Source organism: Eretmochelys imbricata, chromosome 17 (genome assembly GCF_965152235.1).
Source record: "Eretmochelys imbricata isolate rEreImb1 chromosome 17, rEreImb1.hap1, whole genome shotgun sequence".
NCBI classification, from domain to species: domain Eukaryota; kingdom Metazoa; phylum Chordata; order Testudines; family Cheloniidae; genus Eretmochelys; species Eretmochelys imbricata.
In genome coordinates, this window is record NC_135588.1 from 9043436 (window position 1) to 9055784 (window position 12349).

At 43.3% G+C, this 12349-nt stretch overlaps 1 protein-coding gene across 6 annotated transcripts in view; it reads right to left on the reverse strand.

The window, feature by feature from the left end:
* Positions 1-12349, reverse strand: part of MSI2 (musashi RNA binding protein 2) — a 379996-nt gene that overhangs the window by 334647 nt on the left and 33000 nt on the right. The window lies entirely within an intron of this gene.

Genomic DNA, 12349 nt, shown 5'->3' on the forward strand with positions numbered 1-12349 from the left:
AAGAGATCCCTCAGTAAGAACAACTGTACAGCTTTAATTAGATAGGGAAAGACTTTTTGCTAAAGGTTTAGTGGGGACTGCAGTTCCTGACAGCACTGCTTGTAGGGGACTGCTTTTACTTTGCTGGACTAGGGCGCTTATGGATCAAGTAACATTTTTTAAAACTAGGCTGTGTCTCACAGCTGGTGCTGCAAAGAGTTTAGGTAACACTCATCTGCTGCGCTCCTCCAGTATGCACTGCCACAGCCTTCCACTCGGCAGAGACCTGGTCCCCACTGCTTTACTGAATTAGGCCCAATGTTTCATGGTTCTTATTGCTTGCATTTTGGACAGCACCTAGAAAGCTCCAACCAAACCCCACTGCACTAGGAACTGTACAGATTTATACTCAGAGATAGTCTCCGCCCCAAAGAGCCTACATTCTAAACAGACAGAAAAGGTGGGAGGGGAAACAGAGGGACAGACAGGGGATGGGACTTGCCCAGAGTCACACAGCAGGCCCGCAGCACAGCCAGGAACAGAAGCCAGGCCTCTGAACTCCCAGCACAGTGCCCTGCCCACATCTCTGCCTCACAAGAGTTTGACCTTTTGTGCTTCTCTACATACCTAAAGGTCAAGATTCTCAAAAGTGGCTAGCAGTTCTGTGCACCTCCATTTTGGCCTGTCCAACTTGTGACACCTTAAAGGGAGCAGCACTTTTTGATCAGGCCCCTTTTGACGCATCACAAGTTAGTTATCCAAAATCGCTAGCCTTTTGGGGGTGGGGGGGGAGGAAGAGGAGAACCTTGACCACAGTTTTTAGTGACTTTAAAAAGGTGCCACGTATCCTGGGAGGCTGAAGTCCCCTATCCACAGCACAGAAAGTGTTGTCAAGAGACTACTACCCTTAGGGCTGAAAGTGTATCTGAGCCTTCCTAGGTAGTCAGTCTTTGTTCTTTCTGCTGAGACTGCCAATTGCAACGCCTGCTCTCTGACACAAGCACTTGCCCCTGGAAACTACTCAGTATTTCACTAGAGAGTTGCTTAAGAATACTAAAACACCCACATGAGGAGGGTGGGCCCAATAGTGACAATCTCTGCACGGTCTTGCAGAACAGCCCAAGTGCCCTCCTGGTGCCTCTTACTCCCAGCAAGAAAAGGGGACAGGAATGTTGAAAAAGGAGTGTTCTCAGCTCCTAGAAAGGGGATGCCTCATATTTGCCAACCACAGCCCTGATGGCTCTGAAAAGAAGTTCCATCTGAAGGACGACAGCTGCAACATATCTCGAGGTGTGAGGCAATGACAGAGACTGCATTTGAGTTAAGTTTAAATGCTGTGGTATGAGCTATATCACACCAATGCTTGAAAGAGATGGCAGTCGGAGTAATGTACTGTACCGTGAACCTCATTATGAAATGTATATTTACTTTGCAATTAGCTAACTGCAGACTACACACACACACCTACCTTTAAGTGTCAGTTCCTGGATCAACACCCTGATAGACCTGGATCAGCATAAGCACAACCTATGTGATTCAAGACTATATGCTACATTCATTCTTTCAGTCCAAATATTGCTCTACAACTGGAATCAGTGGGTCTTGTTTGTAATTTTTTTTAACTCAAACCTATGAGCCCAAGTTATGAATTAAATTACCTACAACAACATTTTCTTTTTGCATAAGCAGAATTTGAGCTATACAAATGTTAAAAAGCATTTAAAGACACTCTCATCATTATTACTTTTCTTGTATTAGAGAGGCCCCAACTGAGACCAGGGCCCTATTGTGCTAGGTGTTGTATGCACACATAGGCAGGGAGTCCCTGCTCCAGAGCACTTAGAATCTAAAAAGTTAAGACAGACAAAGTGGGAAGGGAATCAGAGATACAGAGAAGTGAGGTGATTTGCCCAAGGTCACACAGCAAAGAATAGAATCCAGATTTCTCAACTCCTAGTCTAGCACCCTATCCCTTAAGCCACATTGTCTTTCATAATTTAATTTGACTGTAAAATACAATGATGGGCCAACCCAGGCCTGTTTTGCAAAGCACTGGGATGTAAGATATTGCACAAGCAGGTAAAAATATATCTAAGTACAAAAAATGAGATGTGGATATCTATATTTTATATGCAAAAACCACGTAAGTTACACAGCATGGGAGTAGAGAGAGTTTGCCCCGTTGTACTATCAAAGTTCCAGCATAAACCAGAGAACACCAATAAACGGTATTAGCCTCATACCATTATCACAAAAAAGTTTTCCCAAGGGTTTAAATAATCTACCAAAGACATTCAGAACTACACAAGTGCGTTGTCACGTGGTTAATAATCTTCTCTTGCATGCAAAGGTGCTGGAACGAGGGATGCTTCCACACCCCATGACTGTGGTAACAACAAGTAGTAATAACAAACACCAAATACATGGTTTCCATCATCAGCATCCCCACTATAAAAATTGTTCCATACCCCTGCTTGTAGGATAACCTGCATACAGGCTATTCAAAATCTTGGACTTGCAGGGCTCAGGTGATTGCTAATGGAATGCAAAGCTTTGCATCTTGAAGGTTTTAGTCTAAATCCAGTTCAGGTCAGCACAAGCCCAAAGTCTTGCAGCTGTGCAGTGCCATTTGCAAAATAAGTGGGGTTGACCTAGTCCATTTTCCAGCGGACTGGTGCCCCCAGCACGTAAGTCACCACCAATACCACCAACTGGAACCTTCACAGGCACCAAATATTAAACGATCTTGGCAAGCGAAGTTCCATGTTACCCCTAAAAGTCACTCAGCTAGGTCATCAGCAGGACCAGGTGAGGAAGGTTGCATGTGCTGCCCATGTTATCCATGTTGTGATGCTAGAACAGAAGCTCAGTGTTTTTATGGCACCGAGCACAACAGAGTCCTGGTGCACGACTGGGGCTCTAAGGCTCTACTGCAATACACATATGTAATATAATGACTACTCCCAGTCTTCATGGCCGTCATCCTGCCACTTTTTTACTAGAACTAAATATACATAGCATTTCTTGTCATGACTAATTTTATGTTACCTTCTATACACAAAGAATCATAAAATACTTACTCAGTGCGGAGGGCACTTTACAGAGGTGGATACAGAGACTTGCAGAAAAAACAAAGAGGGAAAAGGACACAGAGAAATTGAGCAAAGAAAAAAGCTGAAAATTTAAGGCGCAGTAGATGTGCACCACAGTTCTTATAACCCCGCTGGAGGAGAACAGAGATTGGGAGCACCGGTTGTAATAGATCAGAGTTGCTTCCAGTTCAGACCATTGAATTACCTCACCTGGCAGCTTGTCTTCAGCATTGGCCAACACCCAATGTTTCAGAGAAGGACAACTTTCCAATATGATGCAACTAGGCCAGGGGTAGGCAAATTTTTTGGCCCGAGGGACACATCAGGGTTCGAAAACTGTATGAAGGGCTGGGTAGGGAAGGATGTGCCTCCCCAAACAGCCTGGCCTCCGCCCCCATCACTTCCTGCCTCCTCACTGCCCCCCTCAGAACCCTCAACCCATCCAACCCCCCTTGCTCCTTGTCCCCTGACTGCCCCCTCCCGGGACCCCACCCCATCCAACCCCCCTGTTCCGTCCTCTGACTGCCCCCTCCCGGGACCCCCCCAGCCCCTAACTGCCCCCTATCCAACCCCCCCTGCTGCCTGTCCTCTGACTGCCCCAACCCGTATCCACACCCCGTCCCCTGACAGGCCCCCCACGACTCCCACGCCTATCCAACCACCCCCTGCTCCCTGTCCCGACTGCCCCCCGGGACTCCCTGCCCCTTATCCAACCTCCCTGCCCCCTTACCATGCCGCTTAGAGCGCCAGGACTGGCAGCCACGCTACCTGGCCGGAGCCAGCCACACTGCTGCGCAGTCTAGAGCACCGGGACAGGCTGGCGGCTCTTGCCGCCGCGCTGCCCGGCAGGAGCTGGCAGCCTCGCCGCCCAGAGCGCTGGCAGCATGGCGAGCTGAGGCTGTAGGGGAAGGGGGACAGCAGGGGAGGGACCGGGCTCTAGCCTCCCGGCCAGGAGCTCAAGGGCCACCTCTGAACTAGGCAAACAAGCAATACTGCATTTCCAAGGGGAAACCCTTCTTGACTCCTCACTGCCTCCACCATAACAGGTCCTGTTTCAGGTTCAGTTGCCCATATCGGTTTCTTAGCAAATATCGGTAAGGATCACGCTTTGTTGGGTTTTTTTAAAATCCAACCACAATACCAATCTCAACCTCCTGCAGCAATGGATTCCAGGCTAAGGCAAACTATTCTTTAAAATACAGCCCATCTGACCGACTTTTATTTTACAGCTCTTCAACTCCGGAGAATCTGCTTGTCGTCACTACATTACAGATTTTAAAAAGAACTGACCAGAGTTTTCACTACACCTTCCCTAGTTTTCAGCAGCTCAAATCAATAAGAAGCAGTGATGTCTAATTAACTCATCTTGGGCCTGACTGTCAGAAATTCAGTGAATTCTAAACCTACCTCTGCCACTGACTCATCTTCTGTGTCTTAATTTCCCCCACCTGAAAAATGAGGATATTACTACTTCCCAATTGAGAATTAAAATGTTTGCATGGTGGTTGAAGATTTAAGGTGCTAAATGAATACTAAATGTTACTAAATCATCTGTAATTATCCTTACCTTTGCAATATAGTTCATAAGCAAATTCCATCCCACTATTTACTATCGGCCTATTCTGGGCCTTTTCAATTGGTTATATCTTTGAGATAAGGAACACAAAGTGGACATATTTACTCCAAATAGGGATTAACTGTTTCATAGGACACGATTTTCTGCAGTTATTTTTACCCAAGCATCTTATTTACTGCGCTTTTATAACTGCCACCCAGCTCTGGACAGACACCTTCGTTGAATTAACCATTCTGGGCCATTTCCTCTTTCAGAACTTATACACTGTAAAGAGCTGTAGCTATGCTCTTAAATTTTCTCAATGCCACATCTCTTCACAATTCGTATTGCGCAACCTGGTCAGCGAGAAAAGTTGCATCAGACTCCCTGCCACGTGGAAAACTAACCTTTATATTTTAATAATTATCTGAAGTCAAGTTAAAAAACAAACATGTACCTGTGCACACACCCCACGTAATTATCTCCCCTGACTGATGCTACTTCAAACAGGTTGCATAAAGGCACAGGTCTATTTGATTGCATTAGCCAAGCCCTCAGCTGGGACACCAAAAGAACCTAGCGCCATTGCCAAGCGGGACTCCCTATAGATTAATTTAACACCACCTCTGTGTATCTGGTTAGAGAAGAGTCTGAACAGCCTCCAGGTGAGCATGTTACTATGGGAAAAACAAACAATGTCCTTATTTACTTCAACAGTGAATGTTAGCCGGTCCCTTTCCCACAAAGGCCAGCAACAGTCCAAAAACAAGAAGGCTAGACTAAAGCATTCCTTGCAGATGAGATGCAAAGTAGAAAGACAACTCAATTCAGAAGCAGGCAAAATTGCCACTGAAATCATTGCAACATCCGGCCCTAAACAAAACCTCATTTAGAATCTCGAATATACTTTACAGAAAGGTTCAGTTTAAACAAAACAAAACCAACAAAACTCACGTTCCAGTATGAGACCAAAACTACTACTTATTCTGAGACTACCCTAGCAGAATTCCAGCTTTTGCAAATATGCATGATGTTCCCCAAGCCTCCAGAAAGCAAACTCCCTTTTAAACAGAGTCAAAGAAATAATATGAGAATTATTTGGAGTTTGTTTTTTAAACTAAAACAGCTTTCCCCACCCTCACCCGGATGCAGAATCAGAATGGCTGTGTGTAAGGTTTCCCTCGCTTAGCGCAGCTAGCCAACTTTCCCTCCCCTAGCTCGAAATGAAAATTCAGGTTAGAAATAATGAGAGACCTACTCATCACGTCTCCTCAACACACCCTCGAAAAAACAAAACCCTGAGACGCACAAAGAGAAAGCCACCACCCCTGTTAATAGCCCAATCTCTGTCCAACAGAAACTCCTGCCTTGCTAGCCAAGGGGGTTCCGCAGGCTACAGTGATTCACAGCCCACCAAGCCTGAACATGATTTATGAATTTGGAGTTCCGTAGGCCCAACGCTGCAACACGGTCTCTTGCCCTACAGCTCCCTTCTACCCCTCCTGCCCGCCCCGCCTTACACACATTTCCTTGCTCCTGTAAAAAGACTCATGTCCTGCCTTTGGCTTCCTCCCTGCATCTATGGCTCTATGTGGACAGTGGCCAACTTGGAGGATGCCAGCTGAACTCCACAGAGGATATTCAGGGAGGGCCACACCCTGGCGAGAGGGCTCCCTAAGATGATTGGCAGGGAGCCAGCAGTTGGGCTGTCTCATGGAGCCCAAAGCACAATGCATGGTTGTTGTTTTTTAAGGAAACATTTATGGAAGGCATGCTGCTCTCAGTCAAATGGAGAAAGATCTTTGGCTGGCAGTAAGCCAGCTACCGTAACACACAAAAAACCCGAACTAAAACCAAAAACTAGTTTTTAGAGAGCTAAACATATGCACTGACAGCGTGGTCTAGTGGATAGGGAACAGGACTAAGAGTCACAAGACCTGGATGCTACTCCTGACTCTGCCACTGACCTCCTGTATGACTCTGAACAAGTCACCTCTCTCTGTATTTTTCCCCATCTGTAATGGGGAAATACTTCCTTTTGCCTATCTTCTCTATTTAGAATGTAAGATTTTTCAGAGCAGGAACTGTCTCTCATTTTGTGTGTGTGTGTGGGTGTGCACACTGTCCTGCACAATGGGATCCTACCTGGGGCCTGTAAGTGCTGCTGAAATACTGAGAATAACTGGCTATCACAGAAGGTTGACTTGAGATAATCCAGTTGGAAGCTGGATCAGGTGATTTTTTAAAAATATCCTGCTGTTGATTATAAAAAACTTTTATTTCCCACAAGTAAACACACATGCTTGCACACACATAAACACACACAGAGAGATCCACACCTGACTGGGGCAAGGAGGTACCATGACTATGTGGCATGGAAAATTTAAGATCCGATAGGGCAATCTGGACATACCATCAGATGAATTTTAAAAGGGAGCCATGCTACGCAGATGTATCTGCCTACAACTGCCATTTCTAGGCGACATAAGTAAAAAGCCACGTAAGAGGGTTTGTAACCGCACCCAGAACCCAAAGCACTGCTACAGTTGATAGAAATTCAGCCACTGCATCAGAATTATCACCCTCCTCAAGTTAAACTGGTATTCTGTCCTTCTCAACGTGCAGGCAAATTGCACCCCCAGCAGCACTTACCAGAGGCTGGAGGGCTGTCTTGCATTTGGCAGCTTAGCAAGGCTGCACACCAGCCTTGCTACAATTTGTTAGTTTCCCCCTTTAGACGCATTTGGAGAAGAGTCTCTTATTTATGTATCTGCACATGGCTGTCCTGCCCAAGCCACAGTCTTTGGCATACATGAGTTCTTTTTTCATGATGCGCTCTGCTACCTACACTTCCAGTGCATCAACCTTAAAAAGAATTAACTCACCCAACCCAGACATTACTTGCCTTGTTTCTTCTTTGCGGAAAGTAAGAATGGAGAAGCAGGAGGAACAGTTTCCCTTATTCTTTAAAAAGAACGAAAGAACGAACAAAAGGGTGCTCATTCCAGACAGCTCTTTAATTCATCCCAATCCTTTTATACGGCCTTGGAGATGCCGGACAATCCCAAGTTCCTGTGGAAATCTCATGTAAAGGGAGATGTGTGCTCAGCACCTTTCAGGATACGGCCTATGGCTTGCCATGGAAGTTTTCCCTCTAACTTTTTTTCAGATTGTAAGCAATATAGCTGAGAGTACACTAGTAATCAAGCAGTGAATTCTCCTTTTCACCAGAGTGCTGGCAACTCTTGGAGAAATTGGGATGAACAGTGCTACAAACATGCAAATAACTTTATAGAAATTAAGGTCCCACACTCAAGCAAAGCACTTTACACATGAATAGTCCCATGTGGCATGCTTAACTTTAAGCACGAGTAGTTCAATTGACTTCAGGGGACCACACAGGTGATTAAACTTACACAGGTATGCAAGTGTTTGCAGAATCAGGGCACTAGGCGTATATGTGTTTTGGGTTATTTTGTTGTTTTGTTTTAAAACAACCACAATCCTGCGCCTAATGGAATCAATGGGAGTTATGTCGCCCATTTCAACATCAACAGGATTGAGCCCAATCTCTAAGAAGTGTGTTTACATGAAATGTGCTGAGGAGAATATAATTCAAAAGCGATTTTAAATCAATACGAGGAGTCCCCGTGAAAAGATTTCCAGACCTCTCCACAGAACTATCCAGCACAGACAAGGGAACAAATGTTAATCTAGCACAAGATGTATGCACTGAATAAACCTCTGCATTCACTGTGCTACAGATACAATAACTTCTTCCCACAGCTCACAAATGTATTTAGAATTTATGTAAATTACAATTGCACACATATGATAAAATTATTACGAAGCAGAATGTGCTGTTTGCTCAAACAAAAGAGCTCAAAGAGGAAAAAAGCATAATTTTTAAAAAAAATAATAAAAACAACTATTTCTATTCTGACTTATTTTTAAATAATGTTGTCAGTCACGCACTATTAATTTTCCCAATTTATTCAGAAGCTAAAGGCAACAAATTGCTTTTATAAAAGCAATGGGGGAAAAAAGCATTAAGGAAGCAGTCAAGTTTGATAAGGAAAGAAGATGAGGGAAAAAGCCCACCACCAAATGTTTAATGGAATGAACTCAGCGGGAAGAGTTACAGAAAACCAGTATTTTAAATTCTTTTGCTAAATAATGAGTATTTTTAAGAGACGCTTTTTACTTAAGAAAAACGTACATTATAAAGTTAACCTATTGTCCACCTTTTGGATTTGAGAATGAAATCTGAGTTTATTAAAAGTAGATCTAATTCAACTGAATTTAAAAGAAAATGCACAAGCATGTAGAAATAATGCCAAGTTCTATCTGGTTCCAATGAATCTCCACCCCAAACTCTGAAGCAGAATATTAACTTACCGCACACTCAACCAGTGAAACAAAAACAGAAGCATTACATCATTAAACCATTCTCATTGGCTAATCATGCCCCAATGCAAGCGGGACACTGATTCTAGCAACTTTAGAAATTAACCCTTTGTTAAAAGTCATGTACAGTGAAAAGATGGTTTAAAAAAAGCTTGACTCCAGTCAGTGTGCCTAAGAATTTTTAGGCCCTACACACACACACAATTTAATGGCTTTGCGGGGGCGGGGAGGGGGGCGGGGCGGGCAGATTCAATAGCATCACTAGGGCAGACTGAGGCAAAACAGGCAGCTTTAAAGGGAATCTGCTGGGATCTTGAAAAACCAAGTTTCAGTTTTGGAGAGGAAGACAAGGTTGGCTGTTGTTGCTTTGAGCAATCTCAAATGCCACAACAATACAATCTCTTTGTAGATTGGATTAGCAAATGCAACTGTTGACACCCAAGGCTATCCATAATATATTTTATTCACAGGACATGCATCTGCAAAAAATATTATTCTGCAGAACACACAAACTCTACTTCAAAAATATCAAGTCATCAATTTCCACACAACATCATCAGGCTAACCTTTTATTTCCAAGCTATTACTGGGGTGAGCTGGGGGGGGGGGGGAAGGAGGATCTTTTAGGTGTGAATCAGTTGGCATACTCTTTCTTCACTGTAACCCTTTCTTTGAAGTCACACGTCTCTGTAGTATGAGCCACCAGTCGCGCAGCACCTTCTCTTCCTCCCACCATTAATCTGGAGACAGATTGGCAGAGGGCAGATTAATAATGACAATTATGCTCACCAGATGCTCAGACGTGTCTCTGAGTCACCAGCCACGTTTAAAGATTAAAACAATTCCTGCGGCACCAGCGGAGGGAATACACTCAACCCGGAGCAGGACATAAAATATTACTGTATGGAAGGGAAAAATATTAGAGTTGATCAGAATACGGTTTTTGTTTTCTACAGAAAATTCAGGTAAAAAAAGAAATATTTTTCATTTCCAGAGAGGTGGTCAGCAGACAATTTTGACTTTTGCCAAAAAAAGTGAGAAAATCCGAAAAAGCAAAAAAAAGGTTTTCAGCAACCAAAAAATGTTCAGGTTTTGGCCAAATATTTCTGGTGTTTGAACTTTTTTTCATCAGGAAAATTAAAGTTGTTTTAGAAGAGCAGACAGACACTTTTCACAAAAAAATTTCGTCCTATAGAAAACCCAATTTTCTGTTAAAAACAGTTGTGTTGGAAATTTTCAACCAGCCCTAGCACATATGACATTTCACCCCAGGGATTTCAAAAGAACTTCACAATTAATCACAGCACCCTTGAGTCATGCACTGAAGTATTATCATACCATTACACTGAAGAGAAACTGAGGTACAGAGCACCAAAGGCCAACTAACAAATAAATGGCAGAGCCAGGGCTGGGACTCCAGGAGTCCTGGATAATTCATCCCCAGATAGGCATTGTATTATCAATAGAACCTTTGCTTCCATTTCATTGTTGCTTAACTGAAGTCATGAGTCCAACTAACATCAATGGGCCAACATGTATTTTAAAAGGATATTTTCAAACCTTTCAAAGACCAAACTATCTATAAAAAGAAAAGGAGGACTTGTGGCACCTTAGAGACTAACAAATTTATTTGAGCCTAAGCTTTCGTAAGCTTAGGCTCAAATAAATTTGTTAGTCTCTAAGGTGCCACAAGTCCTCCTTTTCTTTTTGTGGACACAGACTAACAGGGCTGCTACTCTCAAACTATCTATAGTTACACATCACTCCCAATACAGGCATTGAGAGAATAACACGGCTGATATATAAGTAGACATTCGTATTCTAAAACAGTAAGGAAGGATTATTTGGTGGGCAGGGGAAAGAAGTTATTTATATTAATATATAATATAAAACATATATATTTTAAATAGCCAAATGGTCCAACCCTTCAGGTATTTACTAACACAGATAGAGACGCACGCTTCCTGGGCCATCCCCACCATACCATTCTGGCTGCCAGCCCTTTTCAGCACAACTCAGATAAACACTGCTCATCCCATAAACAGGTGGGTGCGGACACTGGAGGCTGCCTGGAAGCTCATTTAGATCCTCTCTCGGCATCAAACAAACACGTTGGTAATCCACAGTCTCTCTCCTCCCACTTCCCCCCATAGACTTCTGCCAACAAATATCTGTTTAAACCTAAAACCGGAAGCCCTAACTGTGACTAACTGAAGTGTTGTACCAAAGAAAACACAGAGAAGATTTATGACAAAGAGGTGCTGGACTTCTTCCCAGGGCTAGGAATAAAAAGGTCAAGCGGATATTTGATTTCTGTTGATAGAGCCTGAGCCCTGAAACATCCCTGTCCACCTAACACAACCCCAACCAAAATATGGGCACTTGATTGGAGCAGCTTCAGTCCAGAGTCTCATCCAGCCTTAAAAGCATTGCATTAAAAAAAAAAAAAAAAGCCCAGCAAACTCATCTCTCTCCTTTAAGTTCTGAAACAGATTTGTTTAGCACAGCATGCTTCAGGGTATATGTGCCCACATGAATGCCTGAATTAGAAAAATTAAGCATTCATATGCATACCCATCTATTTCTAATACATTTTCCTTTGCTGATTACATATTCCGAATGAAGGCAACAGAGGGAAGAAAAACTTGGGGAAAATTAATCAATCAGCTACTTGAGCCTTTTATGCTTTCACAAATAATCAAGTAATGGTGGCGAAGTATCGCAGAGCATCTTCCCCATTATAAGAAGGCAAAAGTATTCAACTCTGCATCCTGATTAGCTGGGGAGGGTTGCATTGCAGGGCATCCTCACCAAATCCGGACAGTCCGCTCATGTGAAAATTATAACAAGGGGAAAAAATATCCAGGTTAAAATTATATTTATATTAAACTTGATTTTTTTCTTCTTGTTTAATTTAGAAACAAAACTACACATGTATTGTTTCACTCTCACTTATTTAACTATTATGTATTATAGTTTCACCTAAAAGCTCACTGGAGATCAGGACCCCATTGTGTTAGGCACTGTACAAACAGATAGTCCCTGCCCCAAAGAAGTTACAGTCTAACCAAAACTGGAAGGGGAACAACCAAAGAGCAAGGAAGTGACTTGCCCAAGGTCACATACAAGGTCAGTGGCAGAGCCGGGATTAGAATCCAGGTCTCCTGATTCCCAGCCCACTGTTCTATGCTGCCTCTGAATAAACTCTGCACTATCATCTACTAAACTATCAAAGAGAGCATCCACTATTAGCTAGCATCTATAGCTAGCAATAGATGAGTAAAAGCATTACAGGTATGCTGAGAACATCAAACCT